At 38.2% G+C, this 21,513-nt stretch overlaps 1 protein-coding gene across 1 annotated transcript in view; it reads left to right on the top strand.

Annotated features, from left to right (window-relative positions):
* Positions 1–7,189: 7,189 nt before the first annotated feature.
* Positions 7,190–21,513, top strand: part of sgcd (sarcoglycan, delta (dystrophin-associated glycoprotein)) — a 307,043-nt gene continuing 292,719 nt past the window's right edge. Inside the window, exon 1 of the mRNA XM_042498784.1 lies at positions 7,190–7,308. The gene's annotated coding sequence lies outside the window, so the exon portion shown is untranslated. The remainder of the gene's footprint in view (positions 7,309–21,513) is intronic.

Below are 21,513 nucleotides of genomic sequence, written 5' to 3'. Positions count from 1 at the left end.
AGATCTATATCAATAACATATTCAAAAAAACTCATGATATATTGTGGTGTAAATGCATATGTCTGTGAGGAATAATGGGATTATATTACTGATCAAAGTTAAGATCTACACTGTAAAAAGCATTAAAATTAAGTAGTTGTATATAATATCATTAATACACTAAGGACATTTTGAGACTGAGATGATATAATTTCACTTGCTGCCAAAGCAGTTTGTTGTTTCTCAGCATTTTGGGAGCGTCTGTAGCTTGAAGCGATGCAGAGTAAAGCAGATCACTGCTATAGTATCAACAGACTGACTCATGAGAATTTTTTGCAGTGTACTTGTTGTGTCTGTCAAGGAAACTTGATAAAAATCGACTCATGCTCCTTAAACTACAGTCAGCAGTTTCTTGAAAATAGTGTATAGTAAACATTGCACATTAAAAAACAAATTAGGGCATTTGACACTTAATTGCCTCGGCTGATTATTTATAGTGCAAGGGTCATCCTTGCTTCTCAATACATATGACAAGAGAAGAAAAGCTTCAAAATCCAATCACTTTTTTTTTTAGGGTGGAGGTACAGTGTTTCTAAAGATGCATAGGCAGCAATATGGAGCTTCTCTGTTTGTTGACAGAAGATGGATTGAAGGAAAAACTTGAATAAGTGAGTGGAGAAACATAAATGCCCTCTGCCACCAATATCAAAACACCAAATAAGGGAATGTTTTTCAAAAGAATAGTGTTCGTTCCTTTGGTACCGTTTTAGAAACTTGGAGAATCAATGCAAAAGAACTTGTGAAAACTGTGTAAAAACACTTAACTTTCTATTGCACCAGAATGCAGCTGTAAAGAAGGATACTACAAAGTGATGGGCAGTTTATGTAAGTAATGCAAAAGAAAACGAATAGAGCCTCAATCCTGAAGGGCATTTAGAGATGCAAGACACCAAATGAATCTTAAGGTACATACAATATGTCCAGAGCAAATGCTGCCACTAAGGTGATCCGTATTAGATCCATCCCAGATAGCTTTTTACATCAACCTTATTTATACTGTAATTGTAAAATTTGTTGGTTAGCTTGAGGTTGTTTTGTGTTGAATTCTTGGCAGATGCTACAATCTTCTCCCTTGAAGCTATTGTGAATGTGATTAATTAAAATACTTGTAAGACATTCACCATGAGGTGTTTATGCTCTTCTTTTTTCACTCTGACAATTCTGTGCTTTCAAGTGTGAAAATCATCGAATCAATTACAGCAAGTTTTCCCCTCCCACTTGCAGTATATCCAGCCTTCAATGTCATTGAAAGTCTTGTATCCATTAACCCTTTGAAACCTGGATCACTTCTCTTGTGGTGCATTCAGACACATTTCAAAAGCTTTTAAATTACTTTTACTCTTCAGAATATTGAAGAATAAATAAATGCACAATGTATCTAACAACATGGAGGACTGTAGTTGCATTATCATTATTGTTAAATTAATACATGGATGAATAAATAAATGTTTCTCATGCATGTTTGCAAAACAAAATTTTCCAAAAATAATTGACAATTCTGATTATCAAACTATCTTTTAGTAACTCGTCAAGCAACAAAACTAAGAGTCAGTGGCAATGCTAAGAGTTCTGTGAGGCTGTACTTTGTGTAGCATTTGTTTAAACTAAATGTTAACATCAGTGTGCTAGCACACTTGGAAGGAAAATATCAACATGCTGATGTTATCAGGGTGGCTGCCTTGGCTTGGCATGTTAGCATGCAGAATAGAAATGAATCTATTGAGGATGTCAAAAGTTCTGTATGTACTAGGTCATGGCACTTTCAACTTTCGAATTATGATATGCATGGACTTAGATGATTGATACAATCACACTGAAAGAAATAACCATACTGAAACCCAGTTTGAGCTTGAAGCTGTCCTGTATGTAACAAAATGAGTTTGGGTGGTGGAACTGTTTTGTATCTTCTGTGAGGAGCGAGAAAGAAAGAGCAAGTGGCAAAACACATATGGGAGTTATAGTAAGACAGAAGTATAAGCAGAAATAAAGAGGAGGACAGGAAGATGAGAGATGACGAGGCAGGAAAAGAAAGAACAAGGGAGGATGACGGGTGGCAGAGATGAGAACAGTGGGAGACTGTAGGTGTTGATCGAGTATTGCTGAGAACAAAGTCCCCGTCAGAAACCATCGCCATAATGATGGACACTTGGACAAGACAGCCGATGAAGAAAAAGAGTAATGAATTTTTAGTAAAGGTGCTGTGATGAATACTGCAGCAGGGAGCAGAAGAAGCTCCAAGGTGTTTCTCTCCATGACTCTCGCTCTACTTCAGCAAGCACTCATGAATTACTTAGGCTAAAAACTAGCCCATACACACTTCAATTATACACACACACACACACACAATGCCTAACTACATTAGATCGCAGAGGGCGTCACCTAAAAGTCAGGAAAGTTGATTTGGAGCCAGAGGACGAGTTGCTGTGTCCTTCAGCATGTCAGCACCTTAAACAAATCAATGCATTTTAGTGTCTGATGATGGCCTTCACTGTCCTTGCTTCGTGTTGGGATACACACTTTAATATGTGCACATGTTTATGCGTAACATAGATTTTTTTTTTGTCGTAAGTATGTGTTTGTGTAAAGCAGGTATCCTTTGAAACATGTTTGGATCTAAAAATAAGTACTTAAAAAAGCAAACAAAAAAAACAACATTAAACTGTCTTAAAGCAGAAAAGAAGAGGGTAGCAAAATACATTTTGCGTCACTGATATCTTACTGAACTATTTATCCTGTGTGATAATGGGTGATATGTGAGATTAGGAATAGGACATCAAGTCGAGGGAGAACCAGAAAAGAAGTTATTTTGGAAGGACTTTCTCTGCTGTATTGCTTTGTATTTTAAAACAAATCTTGTTCATTTTTTCCTGCCTCATGTGAGTACTTCAATTTCACAAAAAGCAACCGGAACATGAGTCAAAACTGAGACAAATTGCAGACTAAGTGGCCTAGGAACTTTGATATGTTTAAACGGCCACTATAGTTACTTTTTTCTAGAACTGTTGTCACCGCTGACATTTCGACATCACTTCTAAACAATCTGGAGTTGTGCTGTTTCACCTTGAATACCTGAAGAACCCTTTCTTTTCCATGCATACCGCCACTGAAAACAGTGAACGTATTGATTACAGACCACATTTAACAACAAAACAAACTATATCTAAAAAAAACTGTTTGCAAACTCTCACACAAAGACATTTTCTCTAAATGACCTTAGCACTGGATTCTGACTTTGAAGAGAGCATAGATAACAAATTGACCTTGTTAAATTAACACGCAAAACGCAGAGTTCACTTATTTTTGTTTTTTTAATATAGTAAGATGTCAATCAGTTAAGAGTCAACCTGTGTATCCTGGAACTTTGAATTCCTTTGGTTCATGTGGTTTATCTTGCGACAGCTGGCAACTTTAGTTCTTTTGAGAGCACAGACAAGTTTCAGTGAGTTAAAAAGTAGGTTTTAGCAAAATTGCTTGTGTTTCTGAAGTGCATGGCATTCAATAGGATAAATGGCACTGTAAATGACTAAGAGTTGTTAAAACTGTTTTAATATAGTTTTGCTGTTATTAAATGTGGTCCCAGTAGAGCGCTCCAGGGATGACATTCTTTTGTAGGTCAACCCAGAAGTTAACCTTGCCCCGGGTTATTCATCAAAAAGCCAATGGGATTTTGCCATTTGATTTTAGATTATGGCAGAAAAAGGGTCTGTGGTAAACATATGTTTATGATGCTTACACATTTTGTTCAGCAGGATAATCGCTCTCTCTTGCAAAAGAGATCATTGATCTTAATGGGACATACCTGGCTAAATAAAGGTTATTATTATTATTATTATAAATCGCCACATATGAACACCACTATTATGATTTTGCTAAAACGCAATTGTGAGAAGTAAAAATCTATTGCTAGGCTATAACAAACTACACTATAGCCGTGTTGCCACCACTACAAGGCTGTAAGCCGTGTTTGGCCCGGTTTGGCATAGTGACGTTCTGTAGCCTAATGTAGCCATTTGTTTGCAACTGTCTTTTTAAATTCATATTAAAGCTTCAAATTGCATGAGTGGGGTAATTACTGGCATATTTTATGTGAGAGAACAAAACATTAAAGTCTCTTAAGCTAGTGTTAACCAAAGAGCTTATTTAAGGCTTCTAACCAAAAACCCATTTGACTTTGAAAAAAAGGGAGCTGGAGGTGCTAAAATGCCCATGGATTTTGGGGTTTCAGGACTCATTACTGGGGTTCTCTATCACTCAGTCAATCAAGATGTTCACTGTTTTTTGTGGAAGCATGCAAGGAAAAGAGTTTTTTTTTTTCACAAACTCAAGGTAATGCAGCATGACTAAGTGATTGAGGGTAAAATATTCATTTAATGTTATCAGTTACACATGTTCCACTTATGTCAAGTATCTGCCATGACAAGAGTCTGTTTTGTTTTTTCTTACTTCTTCTCTCTCCAAGTTGAATAAAAACAACTCTTGTCCTCGAGTTACTTTCCATTCTTGTTGCTTCATTTCTTTCCTGCCATCTAACTTCCATTCTTTTCTTTCTTACATCTTACCTCCTTCCTGTCCTACTTATTGTTTTCCTTCATTCCAACTTTCTTTGTCTTACTTTGCTTGTGGCATTCTTTCCTTTCTTGCCTTATTAATTTCTGTATTTTCTTCCCTCCCACTGTCATTCTGTTTTTTTTCCATAGTTCTTCAGTTCTTCTTCCCTGTCTCCCTGCCTTTTCTTCTTTACATCTGTCATGTTGCTTTTATTTATTTCCCTCTGCCTATCCTTCATCCATTTGCTTCCTTCACAGTGCCTGGGTATTTCATATGTATGTATGTATGTTTATCTGCCTGATTGTGTCTTGTCTCCGTGTCCACTTTCCTGTCCAATTAGTCACACACAGAACATTGCATCTCCTCAAAAACAACAGTACAAAGACAATAACAGCTTCTCTGAATTCACTGTGAATATTTCTTCTCATTCTTTGTCAGCAGCGTACTGCTCAGTAAATCTGTGTATCTGTATGTGTGTGTTTTTACTGCAAGTGGGACTGTGTACGTGTGTGCATGCATGTGAGTTTGTATGAATGTTTGTGAGGCGGGATTCTCTCCGGGGGGCAGGGAAAATTGGAGGCTTACTTTCTTTCCACTAATTACCCAGCAACAGTCCCCACTAATTGTCAGGGCCTCGCATGCATTTGATGTCTTTAAATATCCAGCAGCATGAAGCCATGTAAACGAAGCACGGAAATGGCGAGAGGGAGGAAAGGGCAGAACAAAGCAGGTCATTGGATCTGCTTTGAAGTCGTGTTCAACCCGTAACCTGCAGAATAACTGCTGCTGAATGTGTATCCATCTCCTGAGAGGATCTGTGTGTTTGTTAGAAGGGAGGAGGCACTCATGTTCTGCATTGCATTAAACATCAACATAAAATGTACTGTGTTCAATGTGTTGACGCTGATGCTGAATAAAAATACTGTTGCATTGAAATGAAAAGTGAGACGACTGTTGTCCATGGCCCCCTGAAGTATTCATTTCAAGATGGCACCTATAATGTAAAGAATGAACATAACAATGTGAACACTTGCATAGTTTAATGCAATCCAATGCAATGGTCCTGCAACCAATACTGCAGCCTGGTCTCACAGGGTATCAGAATATGCAGGCTAGGTCACTGGTCAGTGTCTGTAGGAGACACACAACGATACAATTGAGTTCAGTGAGGTTTAAGTCTGAAATTTGGAGCCACTGGCATTCATGTATGTAATGTAAATGCCTGATTCACTGTGGAATGTTAAATATATATATGTATATATGTAATTTTATTTTTCAATGTCCCTTCTTTGTTTCATTTTGTCGATATTATCTTGTTTTATTGTTTATGGACCTCTCTATGAGCTGAGTCCTTAGTAACGTTTTGAATTGAATAGAATTGATCTGATATAACTATATTGTATTGTGTCTGGTAATTTATGAACATTTGATCATTATTATAACAACTTATCATTATAAGAGACAAGAAATTTTATCATCATGGCCATACTGACAAAGTCATTTAAACTTGTATAGTATAACAACAGTATAAAGTTCCAGTATGCAGATACATATTGATTGCGTTGCAGCTCCAACTAGTCAGTCAGCAGAAGAGACAGAAATGACAATACAATTCAGCACACAAAAGTAACCTACTGTTCACAAAAATCACAGCTTGGGTGTATTTAAAAATAAATAAATAAATAAAAAAAAATATATATATATATGTGTATATATATATATGTATATACATATATGTATATACATATATAAACTGCAAGTAGATCCGACTTACAGCAGTGGCACTTTAAGTGCAACAAACGATGATAATAGCATATCTTTTCATTTCCAGATCAATTATCAGCAACACAAACATGAGGGTAAAATAGCTTTCAGTGAACTCGGGGGAACAAATTTACCTCTACACACAGCAAAAATTATTATCTAGGCCTAATGCATTATTACCAAGAATAAAACCTTTGCAGTGGCAATGGAAGCAGGATAAATAGACGGGCTTCAATGGTGGCTGCTGCTATTTACAATTTACAGACTAAACGCAGATTGCAATGCATGGTTTTTATTTTTGTTCTTGTTTCTGATGGGAAATAGTTGAGAGAAGTGTATGTGCAGAGCACTAGAGTAAAAAGTAAAAAGCCTCCTGGGGCTCAGCACGAAAATTGAAAAAAGGAGATGATGTTTATTTCATTATTATTTTATACAGATTACGGTAACAATATGTTATTTATTTATTTTATTTTATTTGTTTTATTTTTTGATGGCGGAAGCTTGCATAGGGTACCACATGTGATAGGTCCGGCAGTGTGTAGGGCTATAGCATGGATGTATTATAAGGAAGTCTCAGCCCTGCCTGACTTCCTTATTATACATCCGTGAGGCAGCCACAGACCGCCGAGAGCGGAAAATCACCTGTCATGCTGGGCCGATCTAATACTCTTAATATTGAGGGGGGATTCGATCGGCTGAGTCGTTATTTTCGTGAGGAGTTTTCACCTTTGTGGAGTTTATGTGGAGGACGTAATTTGCGAAAAAGAAAGAAGACTGAAGAAGACAAAGAACTCGGTGTTGCAGAATAATTACGAGCTATAAAAAGTGCAAAATGTTGGTGCAACATGCGGCTAAATGCGCTAAAGCGACGGTTGGTGGAAAGTCAATGTTGCTGTGGAGACTTAATCAGGACCCTAAAAACTGGCGGACTTCTTCGTGGCTCTCCGCTGATATCAGGTAGGCCAGTCTCTATTAGTTCTGGGATTTTGAGAATGTATAGGCCTGTATTCTGTCTGTCTCCAAATATTTGCTGTTAATGACAAGCAGCTTGTTTGTATCTCTTCTCTCTTTCTCTCACACACACGCACACCTTTTATTTTATGGGACTGCATTGTGGTTTCTGATTAGCCTATATATTGAAAAGCATTGACTGTCTCAGTGTCTCAGTGTCTTGTGTGTGCATCTGTAACTCATTTTATTGACTGCCTGTATTGTTGTGGTACAAAAGTTGTAGTGTGACTTGGTGTCCCAGCTCATCTAGGCTGGCCTGGTCTTGTTTTGATTTAGTGCAATGGTGATATCACTGATATGTTATACAAACTGAGGAGACAGATACCAGCAAAACATCCCAAAGTGTCAAAGTGAAGTCATCAGCGTCATTAGTTTCTGTTTATACCAAAAAAAATGTATTAGTGTTCAAGTTATAGAGGTGTAAATCACAAGTTTAATCGCGAACAGTACTAAATTGAGTTTTTGGACGACGCAGTATTTGTTATTATTATTAGGTCTGCCACTTGCAAGTTTGATTTGTTTGAATTCAGGGGCCTGTGATTGATATTGGATGATATCAGTAAATATGCTCATTGTCTTTTTCTCGGTTTTTGCCATTGTTTGCCTGGAAAAGAGGAAGTGGGGAAAGGAGGAGGTGTTTTTGGACAGAAATGGTGACACAGACATTCCATGGAAATCATACATATTGATGTTTTCGCATTGCATCAATGATATTGGATCATTACTAACTGAATTTATATTGCCTATCGATCCAGGTGGATGTAGTGCAACACCAAAAATTACTGCCCAAGTTTTTTCTCGGCATGCCCCCTGTGGGACTCTCTCCATCTCAAGGTCCTGGGCTGATTTTCAGTCCTGGTACATCCCTGTTTGTAGGAAACGAGACTTTTATGTGGTCTGCAGCAGCATTAGAAATTGAATGCTTGAAGCTAAACATTGAAAAGCAAACAGTGAAATCCAGTTTTGACATTTATTTTTAGTGGGGAAAAAATAAACATATGGATGGCAAGTAAAATGCGACTGATTTTCTGTTGGCTGCTGACAGGTGGGGCCTGATTGTATCTACCTTGAGGCTTTTATGTGTACATGACCTCAAATCTGTTTCTTAATAAAATGGCGGTCTGAGGATCTCAGAGAGGGACAGGCGGAGAAAGAAAACCGAGTCTCCCATCTCTTGTCTTCTCCATAAATAGCTTTATCTCCCCCTGCCACTGAGTGATGCTGACAGCCTGCATTAGCAACCTGGAACTGATTTCACTTAGGAGTTTGAGTCCTTTAAATTGATTTGTCTTGTAAGGAAGAACAAAAGCCAACACAAAGGTCCATCTGAAGGTTAGAAAACTCAGCGTGGAGGAGGCGTGAGGGGACAGATGGACAGAGAGCCGTGCAGAGAGACAGACGGGCATGTGCTCAAGGGAGCTGATGGGCTTTTGATCACATAAGTAGAGCAAATAGATTCAATAATGAGAGGTGGGGGCCAAGGGGAATCTGAAATGCCTGTTCACTTGACATAGATTCCTCAGGGTCCACCCGGTTAACACGTGATTTGATATCCTATGAAGGGAGACTTCCTGCTTTTTAATAATTGTCACTGGTTCTGGCAACAGCTGACAACTGTATCTGAGTATGTGTTGATTTGGTGATTTGCTGGTCAAAACGCATTTAGACATCGAGGAAGAAACTGTGAATTATAGCTGAAAGTGAAACCTTCTAAACATCTATGTTACATATCATTATTGTTTCAACAGAATTCTAATGACTGCTTTCAGAGATATAATTAGGATCTGCTTCAAATTTAAAAAAAAAATAGTCATTGAAATTTTGTTGAATTGGTTATGTGAAACCTATTCTCAAGAAAAAAGAAAAAAAAAACCCGACAAAAAATTTAAAACCAGCTATATGACTTTTGACTTTTAATTCAGTAAATAAATATTACTAAAAAGACTCAGATACCTAAAAGTAAAAACACCTCTGAAGTTGACTGTGGCTGTCTCAAGAGGCAAGAGTTTAATAGGGGCGACTGCGGCGCAGGAGACAGAGTGGGATGTCCACTAAATGGGAGGTTGGCAGTATGATCCCCAGTTCCTCCAGTCTACATGTCAAAGTAGCCTTGGGCAAGATACTGAACCCAAAAATGCTGCGGATGGTGGTTACATCAGTGTGTGATTGTGTATGAATGTTTGGAACCTTGTACAGTAGTTTTGGCTTCCAGAGTATGAATATGTGAATGTCTGAATGAGTGAATGTGACTCATAGTGTGAAAGAGCTTTGAGTAGTCCAGATGACAAGAAAACACTGTTATTCTGAAAATTCTGCCTGTTGGTGAGATGTAACGTCACAAAATGCAATTTTACCTAGCAGGAAGTGTGTGAATCTTCAACACCTGACTGTCTCTAATAGTAGATCAGCCTTTTAATTAACTTCACCAAGACAAGACAATGACCATCTTTCATCCTCCCACGTAAGAATTACGATAAGAGGTCTTGTTCTCAGCTGTGTAGACGCAGTGGTGAGTGCAGTGAGTCGTGTGTAGGTGGGATGATGGGAAACATGCATGTGCAGAAGTCAACCTTTACATAGCCTAGGTTAATATTAAACATAATTATATAATACATGCTAATGGAGAAAATATGGCTCTGCATTTTTTGTGAGTAGAGCCATCTGTATTTGTGTCTTTTGATGATGCTTTGCATCTACACACCTGCACCTGTATTGATAATTTATAAACCAAACTCTGCCGAGACATTCAGCAGCTGCTGATGTTGCTTTCCTGAGGTAAAGTCAGCTTCATCAACATTTTAACATGCTACCAGCATGAAAATGTGTTTCTTTGTTTTCAGTTTAATGGTGTATGATGTCATTTACATACAAAAAACAAACAAACAAAAAACGTCTGGGACTCACTGTAACAGGGGTGTGGAATTGTTGAAAAAATAAGTTTTTGATGGAGTTTACAGCAACATTTTGGGTGATCAACTGATGCTTTAAACCTGAAGGGTTTACTTTTTGAGGAAATTTAAGGTCCAGTGTGTAGGATGTAGGGTGATACATTGACAGATATTTCATATAATATAATTATTAATATTGAATATTATGTAGTGTATAATCACCTGAATGTGAGTATTGCTTTGTTTTTGTTGCCTCAGAATAAACTGTTTTTATCTATGTAGGGAGCGGGCACTCGTCCACAGAGATCGGCATGTTTCTACATTAGCCCAGAACAGACAAACCAACACTGGCTCTAGAGAGGGCCATGTGGTTTTTGTGTTGGCCACCGTACTTAGCAGCCCCTCCATGACACATGGTTCTTTCAAAAACACAGATTTTATAATGCAAAACTGCTTTAGTTCGTGTTTTTACCAGTTTAAATTACAAGGTCCGTGTGTTTTGTAGGAAGAGACCTCTGTGGATAATTCAGCTCCCGGTAAAAACACCTGAACAATGAATCAAGAATTTCTAACCAGAAGTTTCAGCTAGTTGCAATCTGTAACACCTACCACTAGATGGCTCTAAATCCCCCTAAATCTTGCACAGTGGGCCTTTAATTTAAATATACTGGAGAGTAATAATAAGAGCAAAAAGAGGATTGTGTTTTTTCCGGTTTCAATTTCCCTTTACTGGGATTGTCAGTACATATTAAGGCATGTTTTTGATATTACTGGAGAAAATAGCAGCACATTTAAGAGAAAATTAAAAAAAATTCAAAAGATCACAACCCAAAAAATAGGATGACAAACAAGGCAATATTGTTCACAAGGATTTTTGTGAATTTATGTAACCAAATGCAGAGCCTCAGTCTGATACTGCATTACACAAACTGTTACAGCACTGTTACGCCTGTTGGCATCTCTGTCATGTGAAATGGTGAACTGTATGTGAGTGGTTAGCTGTCCGTTGTAACATGGACCCCTTTTGGCATTGAATTACAGCAAGCTCATATGGCTCAGATGTTTGTGTAGGACTAAAGAACATGCATTGATTTGTTTGTCAAAGGGGGTGAATAATTCTGATGAGGTATTGATTGTTGTAAATCAAGACATAAGTCACCTTGGTTAAGGGCAGCGGGGCCCCTGCTGATAGATTGTATGATGTATATATGATTATTGAAGCTTGAAACAAGGCATTGAAAAATGACCACTTTGCTGACTGGCTTTTAAAACTCATCATTCACTGAGGGATTTTATTGACAAGCTCACGGGGAACACAATTGCTGAACACTAACAAAAGGGCTCGAAAGTTTGTTATTTTTCATTGTCCCAAAAGGTTTTCACACACTGACATTCTGCACTGACGGCTTTACAGCGCGACAGCGAAGTGAGCCATGTTTTCAGATAGGGGAGAGAGTATTGCGTAATCAGCATACCATGAGTAGCCGACTGAGTGAACGCCAGCGGCTCGTGAAGGATGGTTATTGTTTCAGATAGAGACAGAGTGAACGAAGGGGAGAGAACAAGAGCAGAGAGTGAAAGAGGAGTTCAAAAGGCAGAAAATAAAAGAGACAGAAACTTGAAAGCGACAATGAAATACAGCATCGGAGATATAAAGGAAGGGAGAAAACAAAGGAGAGGACAAGACAAAACTGCCGAAAATGAAAGAAAACCGAGAAGATTACAGAGGATGACAGAGTCAGAGTGAAATGGACAAAGCAAGAGAATGAAAGACAGATAATAAATGAGACTGATGGCGAAAGTGAAGAGAAAGAAGGAGAATCCAATTATATTCGGCCTCAAAAAGTGCAGTAGTCTCATCAAATGTGTCGGTCATGCAGCTTCGGTGGGACAAAACCCAGACTTACCCCATCTGCACTTTCAGCTCCTCTCAAAAGATTTTCTCAGTCAGTTTGTCACATTTAAACAGGTAATTTGGGGGGAAATAAGGTCTTGTTATTTGTATTTCATAAGTCAATACCTTAGTGATGAGGACCGAGTTTCTAAATGCAGGGTTCCCACGGTCATGAAAAACCTGGGAAATTCATAGAATTCAACATTCTCATTTTACAGGCTTGGAAAAGTCATGAAAGTGGTGTAAATCATTGAAAGTTTTGGAAAAGTCATGGAATTGTGTGTGTGTAATGAAATTAATTCTTACAGTAATCTTTCAGGGATAACCTTTGACGTAATGTAACATAATTGTGAATATATTTTCTTTAAGTTAGTAAGTAACTTAATATGCATCGACTTGGGGCTGGACGACATGTCGTTTCAGCATCTATATTGTGATGCGCAATAATTGCATCTAAAGATGTTGCATGTCAAGGCAGATTAATGCAAACAATTTATCTGCTGCAAGTGCAGCAGATACAGTGGTGCACATGCTTTTTCAAAATGGAAATTTTATTATGGAACCTTAAAAAGTCATGGAAAAGTTTTGAAATTTTGTCTATAAAATGTATAGGAACCCTGTACATGTGTAATGCAAGACAAGATCTAAAGTAACATCTCTTAGAGATCACCTGTCAGTCAAGCAATAGCTTCTCTGCCCTGCTTGTTATGCCTGCTGCTTCTGCTCATTCCCAGTCGCAGCATCGTCCGCTGTATGAGACATTCCTGGGCCAGGTGTCCTAATGTGCATGAGTACAGGGTAAGCAGTCAGTCAGCTTGAGATCTCCTCTCCCCTCACTCTCCTGAGTTGAGGCTTCTATTAGATTCAATTTTGTTTCTGCCAAGAAAACACATCCTCTTTAATCTATTATTTGTTTTGTATACTAACGCTTGATCAGACAGAGAGCATTTTAACAGCCCCGGGTGGCTTTTTGTAATAGTTTTAAATGAGAGTGAAGCATTTTGCTTGCTGCTTTTGTGTTGCAGAGTGCCTTGTGTTTTTCCGCTTTATGTGCCTTAAATTTTTTGGGGCTGTACCTTACAATGTAACTGTCAAATTGGATTTGGTTACTCAATATGAATTTTAGACAGTTCAGTTTGTTTTCCTTACATAGTTTTTAAAGTTTAACTGGCTCTGTGGGACATTGACTGTGACAACGGCATTCACTTCAGATAGTAAATAAGCTAACTGCACTGACGACGGTTTGTAAATGTTCAACAACATTTTTTGCCATCACTAGATATCAAACAAAAGCTAGAATGTATTGTATTAAGTTGCTGTCAGCTGCAAATTTACCACTTTTAAGCAGAAGTTATTTCCTCCTCTGTGCTTCTGCCTGCATGTCGAGCGCTCCTAAGAGTGGCGGGAAAAACTCAGGAGAATTCTCTCTGCAGCAAAATCTGGGGACCAAAATGTTCACAGAATCACTGCACAGCAGGCTGAGGGTCTCCAATTTATCATTTGAATCTCAGACTTTCAAGGGGCAGCCCTACATTTTCTCTGAAATGCCTTGAGTAGAAAAAAACTGCAAGTCAGAGCTGAAAAAGTGCCCAACGTCATTGCCTTTTTTTTTCTTGTTTTCCATGAGATGCTTTGAAAGCTTTCTGAAGTGGCAATGACAACAATTATTAGCATTCATGGTTTATGTGAAGCTAATGTTAGCTTACTTTCACCCTGAGCTGGCCGGCAAGCTGAAACATGTCTGAACAAATGGATGCCTCAACTAGTTTCTAACATTTTACCAACCACATTGAGGCCTGATGATTCAATTGTCAGATTGCCACAGTCCTATCCTTAAATTAGCCTTAAACTGAACATTATAACTTTACAGCTAAATAGTGGTTAAGCCAAGGACAGGTACTCCAGTGGCTGCCTTGCAACAGTTAAAAAAGAAGCAGCAAAAGCTGCATAACTGCCAAAAGCATTCTGTCTGATCGTAGCAGGTTTCAACAATTGTGTTGCATTGTGTTTTGCAACCTGCAAAACAAACTCTGTCCAATTGGAGCATTTCCTTTTTGTTGCCTCATTGGCACCTGCATGGGCTGGCAGAATAAGGCGCCAGCCATTGAAAACATCATCCCTGGATTGTGTATGACTAGACAGTTTTTTTTTTTTTTTGCATATTATTCCAAGTCTCTCTCTTCCCTCATTTGCTGTAATCGCTCTGCTTTCATCAGGCTGGCAAAAACTACTCACTAACTGATAAAAATGCAAAAAAAACCCCTCCAAAAAACCCAACATTCTATGCAATGCATTTTCAATTGCTGTCAGATTCTTTTGATCTGGCTTGCGTTTCTATAGATGCCTTATTATTTTTTTGCTTAATGCTACCACTTTAAGCTTTTTTTTTAAAATCCCAAACAAACTACTGTTGCTGCTACTGGAAGTGTCTGGCTTTCTGTTTTGTGTAGTGGAAAGGTGGACGTATTGTTTCACAGTGTAGCTTATGTTTGCTTTAAATTATTATGAAATATAGAAACAAACTGCTTGTACTTGATCTTAGTTTGTATAATCCAAAGGACACATGCTTTAAAAATAAGAATGCTATCAGGTACTTCCAGACTCATTTTTTTTGTTTGGAACTACATCTTTGTGGTACATGATTAAATTTCATGTTGTGTGAAAATATCTATGCAGTTTCTATGAGCACTTGTATGTATGTTTATGTGATTGCTCTCTCCATGATCCCAATGTGAGCAGATATGCTATCTCACAGACCATTATTTGTGTGTGAATATGAATGTGCATTAGCGATTGCGCGTTTTGCGCTCTAGCACTTTCATGTTTGGTGGCATTTACATGAAACAGGAAATCACTGCCGGCTTCCGGACAAGACCACTTCTCCCTGAGCCGCAGAGAAAATTAAATGAGTCAGAATGTAAAATTTATTCATTATTTGATTTCCATCTCTTGACACCGGCCACTGAATCCCACACTATAACCGGCTCAGCACAAGTGCCCCTGGTGTGTGGCAATAAGAGCACAATAATGCAGGCATATCATTTTAATGCAGATGTTCCCGGCAGACACCCGTTTTCAGCTTCGGTCAGAAGCGGAGTATAATGTCAGTCAGAATGGAAACTGTTGTTTATTTTTCTAATAAGCATTACAGCCACATAATAAACCGTTCTCACTGGGACATTTGTGGAGTTTGAATGAGCTTTTGCAATTGCTTTGTGGTAATGTTTCTGTATCAAGGCTGTATGTTTATTTGCACAGTTTGCTCCTGCATGTCTGTGCGTGGTTTATTGTTTACCAGAGAGCAGAGTTAGCCACTGGAATCTAGAGCTTAAATATGCTGAGGCCAGCAGTAAATGAGCTGATATTGACTGTATGAGTGATGGTCATATTTACCTGTTGAATGGATGACTGCTTTGACTAATGACTGCCTGATTTTTCATTTTCTTAAGTCCCGATTTTTGCAAGGATGGTTGGCGTAAATTAAAAGATACAGTGGTGGAGGGAGGAGGAGGAGGTGAACAGAAATGAAAAATGGGTAATTATTGAAAACATCCACAAATCCTCAGAAGGCATATTTCAAGTGTGCGTACAGGGAGTGTTTGTCATATCAGATAGTTGTGTTTCTTTGAGAATATAGTAAAAGTAACAATCCCCCTCTCACTCCCCATGCCCCGCCCCGTTTCACTTTACCAATCTCTTCAGCTTCCGCTCAGTCGTTTCTCACTCCCGCAGCACTGTTTGTTTCCCAGACAGTACAAATGAATGAGGTGTCGCTTGAATGCCATTTCAAAGTACATTTGAAGTCGTCTGTTTTGTTGGTCCTGAGCAAAGTCAAGAATATTTTCTTTTCTACTGCCAGATCGAGTTTCCTTAACTGCAAAAAAACAAAATAAAAAATGGAATCAAGAGAGTAAGACGGGTGCTGGTTTGTCAGCAGACAGATGCTGCATGAGAAAAGATCCAATTAATTTAACACCAACAGTCTGATGGGAAAAATTGTGAAAAGTGAGTGTGACTTCGCTGTGACACAGGATTGGATCAAGGCTTAGAAACTCTGTGTAATAGAAAAAGATTGAGCTCAGGAGCTACTATATCATGTTCAGAGTTAATGTTTTTGTTAATGTCCCATTTTAGCACCACAGACACTTGGGAAACTACCCAAGAGAGCAAATAAGCTGTACTGCTGTGTGCCATAATGACAATGATATTTACAGCACAATTTCCCAGAATCCTGAACTAAATGATAAATTTCAACTGAATCAATCTCACAATAATGTCCAAAATCATTTGATTTATATTTTAGGTGACTATTGTTACCCACCGCAATGTAACCTAGCTTAATTTAAAGTTAATAACAGACTTGCTAGTGGCTTATTTGTTGACTATACTCAAGCAGTCATTACAGAATAGAATCAAGAAATCTTGTGCCAAAAAGTAACACTAAACCTTTAGCCTTCTGCCCTGAGTTTAACCTCACTTTAAGATGTTGGAAGATATTTCTGTCTAGTCATGTCTTTTCCTCTGAGCAAAACAATAGAGTTTCTGTTTTGCATGAATGAGCCTGTTTCACTCTGCATTCTTCCACAGTTTTGTGCTCTATGGCCACCATCAGTTACTGGATGCATGTTCATGGCTGTTATGTGTAAGCAGTAATATAATGCACTGACCACGTTTTAAAGTGTCTAAAGTATCTGCCAAACATGAACAGTGACAATTCTTATCTTGCTTCCATCAGATCTCACTAAAATTTAATTAAGCAGAGTTAGCTCCAACAGAATATCAATACTAATACCAGTTGCAGTCTTTTCAGACAAAGTATTGGTGTCATAACAGAAGTAGTATAAGATTGTCTGCTACAGCTCTTAAATCGAGCTGAAACTATAGGAGTTTTGGAATGATTTATCCCGTATTTATTATTTTGCATTCAGGCTCCCTCTGGCACAATAATCTTAATAAGATCCCGCAGTTTGCGATGCGCAATTATTTTCAAATCTGTGTTTGAGATCAGCGAGACGAAAATCTGAGAAGTTTCTCTAATTGGCATGATGCAACCTGATCTCAAAATCTGTTATGATTTTAAAACTCCTGCTTGAACCTGGCTTTACTCAAATCCCTAAATATTAAATATTTTTTATTGTTTTAAAATAAATCACACATAAAGTCCATTGGAGGCGGCCTTTTTTAAAGTACAGGTGCTGTGATTTTTGATCATAAGTGTCATTAACCGGCTTCTCCGTAGTGTTTGTCATCTTTCTTGACATCCTGGGAGATTTTCAGTTTCAGTTTTCATTTTCAGAGTCAGACATGACGTGAGTGAAGCAGGCCTCTCCCCTGGTGTCAGCAGTCGTCTGGCCACAGCTGGTCCTGGGTAATGAGTCTCTCTCATCCAGGACTTCTCTGATTTGTTTCCTAAAACATTCTTTTCACCTCATTCTCTCCGTCTCTACTGTGTTTTTCTTTATCTTTGCTTTTTTGTTTTTCTTTTCTGTCAGTCTATTCTTTCTGTATGTATCAAACACTGAGGTCACCTGCCAACATTTTGATGACTCATGACATCTGGAGTTGGCTAAAGTAGTGATTGTTAGTCACTTCCTCCGTTACCTTAAGGATAAGAGTGGTTTAATTTGAAAAAATTAGTATTTACCTAAAATACTGCTGATTTAAAAAGGATGCCCCCAAGGTGTGACAAATGCTAAAGTGTAAAACAGACACCTTTTTGTGTGATATTTTGTATTTCCTGCCAAAATAGGTGGTGTAGAAAATAGTGAGGTTTTTTATGTGTTTACTCCCTGCTGTGCAGCACATGCACACATCTGGGATTTTGTCACATATTGTGCCACAATACTACTCATTTTAGTATTCTTTCCCACTGTTTTCTATTACCTTGAAGCTATATAAACAAGGAAGGTGCTTGTATGTTATCAAACACCCTGAATAGTTTCGTATATTCCAACATAATCTATGCCAACACCACAGGAGGGCTTTGTGTAACCAACCATCTCCATTCTACCTCTCATGCAGCACAACTGATGTGACATTTGGTGCAGAAATCATATTTACAAACGTGACAGTCACACCAGTGCCACAAAATAAATTCACACATAACAGGATAAGGAAGACTGCCTGGAGCACACAACACAGGGTCCAGTAAAAATGTAAATTTCTTTCTGCCAACAATTCAAAATAGGCCTCACACTGCCTATTTGATCCATATTGGTAATGTATTTAACCCTTTAAAAATTGACATCCTGTGGACAACAAAAGGAGATTATTGTTTTCCATGATCCTGTTTAAATAGATTCAAAATGTGAACCATAAAAGCAAATATATGTGTATATATATTTGTTTTTGTGGTGGCAACTCCTACTTTTGTATGCAAGTCAGTGGAACATCTTTTTAGGAAAGGAGACATAAACTGCAGTCACACAGCATTTGCATTTTTATCTGTACTTGTATGTATAAATTGGTTTGGCTAGAAACAGAAGGTGAGTGAGAAGGCAAGAAGATCAGTACTGTTTTCGTTGCAGACCCCAAAAACATCTGCTTAGCACCTCAGAGCTAGAAGACCCTGAAATATCAGACTCTTTATCATTATTTTTTATCCTAAATATGAGTAGGTAAATGCAGAGAATGAGTGCAGGGATGCAGAAGCAGTTACTTCCACACCTCCCCAGAAAAAAGCTAATCCTATGGTGAGGAAGCTGTTCCAGCCACTGAAACTGCACAGAAGTCCCAGTTAGTTGTGATACATTATGTCAGGCACTTGTCCAATGAACTGCGCTGTATTTGCAGTAGTGTGGCAGCTTCCTGTCACATGCCATCAGACACTTTGGGATGAACATCCACTTTGTCCTAACACTGAAACAAGCAGGGTTTCTCCATCCCTGTGAATCAGCGAGCCTTTCAGTGCTGCAGCAGAAGATTGCCCACAATCCTCCATTTTTTTTCTCAAACAGTACCAGTCTGTTGGTTGGAGAGCTGCTTTTGCTCTCAGCTAAAGGGAAGAGGAGGAGGACTAAAAGTCATGTCTTGTCAAAATGAGTTCCAATTTGTCTGTGTTCTTTGACAGTCAAGCTTTTGAAAAACCCTCTTTATGCATTTATCACATACTACAGGCAATTTACCCTTAAATGTCACACATTAGAACAAAGTTAGCCAAGTTGTTATTTCTCTGTAGCTACTGGTGGTGTTTCAACAGGCAAAACGTTCTTCTAGTATGTGTGGGTGTATGTTCATATATGATTTCTGGCTAAAATAACATCTGAGTGATTCTTCCAGTGACATGGAACAGCGTTACATCTGTGAGATTAAAAAAATAGATAATATAAAGATAGAAAACCAACTATTACCAACTACTCTGTGCTTTTAACCAGATAGTACTGCATAAAAAGTAGGCAAAGAATGAAAGCACAGAGCAAAATTGCAGCAGTAATTTTAGAGCAATATGTACAGCCACCTTACTCATTGTCTTTTTAAATGCCCTGAACATTACAAATAATTGTTGAAAGTGTCACAATTTACAAGGATCCTCAGCGAGCCTCATCTCACCTTCTTCAGAGGGCAGATGCTTCTCCAGATGGGCTGATCCATCCCACCTCTCCACTACAGGGAACTGAATAAAGCAGAAGTGCTCCAAAAAGAGCCCTTATTAAAACACTCCAGCACTCATTTCCTCCTCTCATGGCCTCTCGCCTGCGGCCATAACACCAGCGCCTGTAAGCTGCCTCTTTTGACCTGCGCAGGTGCTCTGGTCGTACTCCCTTGCCAAAAAAAAAAGGAGCTAATTTTGACTCGAGGCTCTTGCTTTGAATTTTACGATGTGGAATTAAAAGACTAAGGGAGGGAAATAAAGTCTTGGATTCTAATTAAGAGAGTTCTGTGCGTCCCAGGGAGAGATGATTATAGAGAATAAAAGCTTTTAACAAGCATGGCATAAGGTAATCCACCGCCATCACCCACCACATCCCCCATCTGGAAGACAATGCATGCAGTAAATGATGCCCCGGGCATGTCAGATTGATTGCCTCAAATTAAGTAACGGTACAAGTATGAGCCAGGACTGTCGGCCACAATACAAGATCTAATGGTCTAATAATGCATTTGGAATACTGCTGTGCATGTGTGTTGTCTAGTTTGCTGTCAGACCTGGCTCACACACTGTCCATTTGCAATATACATGAAGTATCTGTTATTTTTAACATTAAAAAATTTAATGGTTCTGCAACTTCTGATTCTGATAGCAGATGTTTGGTTGTGTAGCTCCAGTCCACTTAATAAGTAATATACTCATGGTTGTTTGTTTGTTTTTTGCTGTTAACAAAAGAACAATTTGTAATCTGTAAGCTAACCTTCAAACATAATGTGGTCCAAAAAATGGCTACTGAATAAAACTACTACTACTACTTTCATTCTCCAGCTAACAGCATACTAAATAATTACAGTTTTTGTTCTCCATTTCCTCAGAGGTCAGCACAGTTAAGATATTTTGCATAATTTGGTTCAAGGCACAAATACTTATAAGCTCCCCATAGCTGAAAACTATGCCATAGCTCTATGCGGATTTATTTCATCCCTGTGAGCAAATCAACTGATTAATGAAGTGATAACTTAAATTATCTGAAACTGAAATTAAGTTAACTGATTTTGGTTTCTTTACTTTTATTTTATAAACTCTGGTGTGGCATTTTGTTTTGCTACAAAACTAATTCTGGGGTCTGAAGGTCAAGTGTGCAAGGTTAAGTGGTATCTAGTGGTGAGGTTGCAGATTGCAACCAACTGAAAGTTGTAGCATGGAGAGCATGGAGCGAAAATGCGAATGGAGGCACCGTTTGGTTTGCTTTTTCTCAGCTGCTGGTGGAGTCAGTGGAAGAGGACCTGCTCCATGTATAGATATAAATGGATTAATCTAAGGTGACAAAAACACAATAATTCCTAGTTTTGGGTGATTCTACACTAATAAAAACATGACATGAATATTATATTCCGTTTCTATCAATATATCCACCTAAATACTACACACTGGACCTTAAAGTGAAAAATAATTGAAAAGTAATCAAACAAACGAACAAATACATGTTGGCATTACGTTTTAACAAACCACCTCAGCAAAACTATGATTCAGGTCTGTGACATTCTAGTCAAAATCAGCATGCTGTTGATGATATCTAAGGTTAATGCCTTTTTGCTTGTCTACATCTGAATACATACACGAATATGATATGCCAGCAAACACTTGTATTTTCCAAATCAATACTGCAAATCACAATTCTCTTTATGAGTCTGGAAAGTGACCCAAACAGCTGATTTGTTTCGGCAAATGTTTTTATAGTGTTGTCAGTTTGCACTGTACTGCTGCTGTTTTATATTTAT

Source organism: Plectropomus leopardus, chromosome 13, assembly GCF_008729295.1.
Source record: "Plectropomus leopardus isolate mb chromosome 13, YSFRI_Pleo_2.0, whole genome shotgun sequence".
NCBI classification, from domain to species: Eukaryota; Metazoa; Chordata; class Actinopteri; order Perciformes; family Serranidae; genus Plectropomus; species Plectropomus leopardus.
This window is presented reverse-complemented; position numbering and strand designations above follow the sequence as displayed.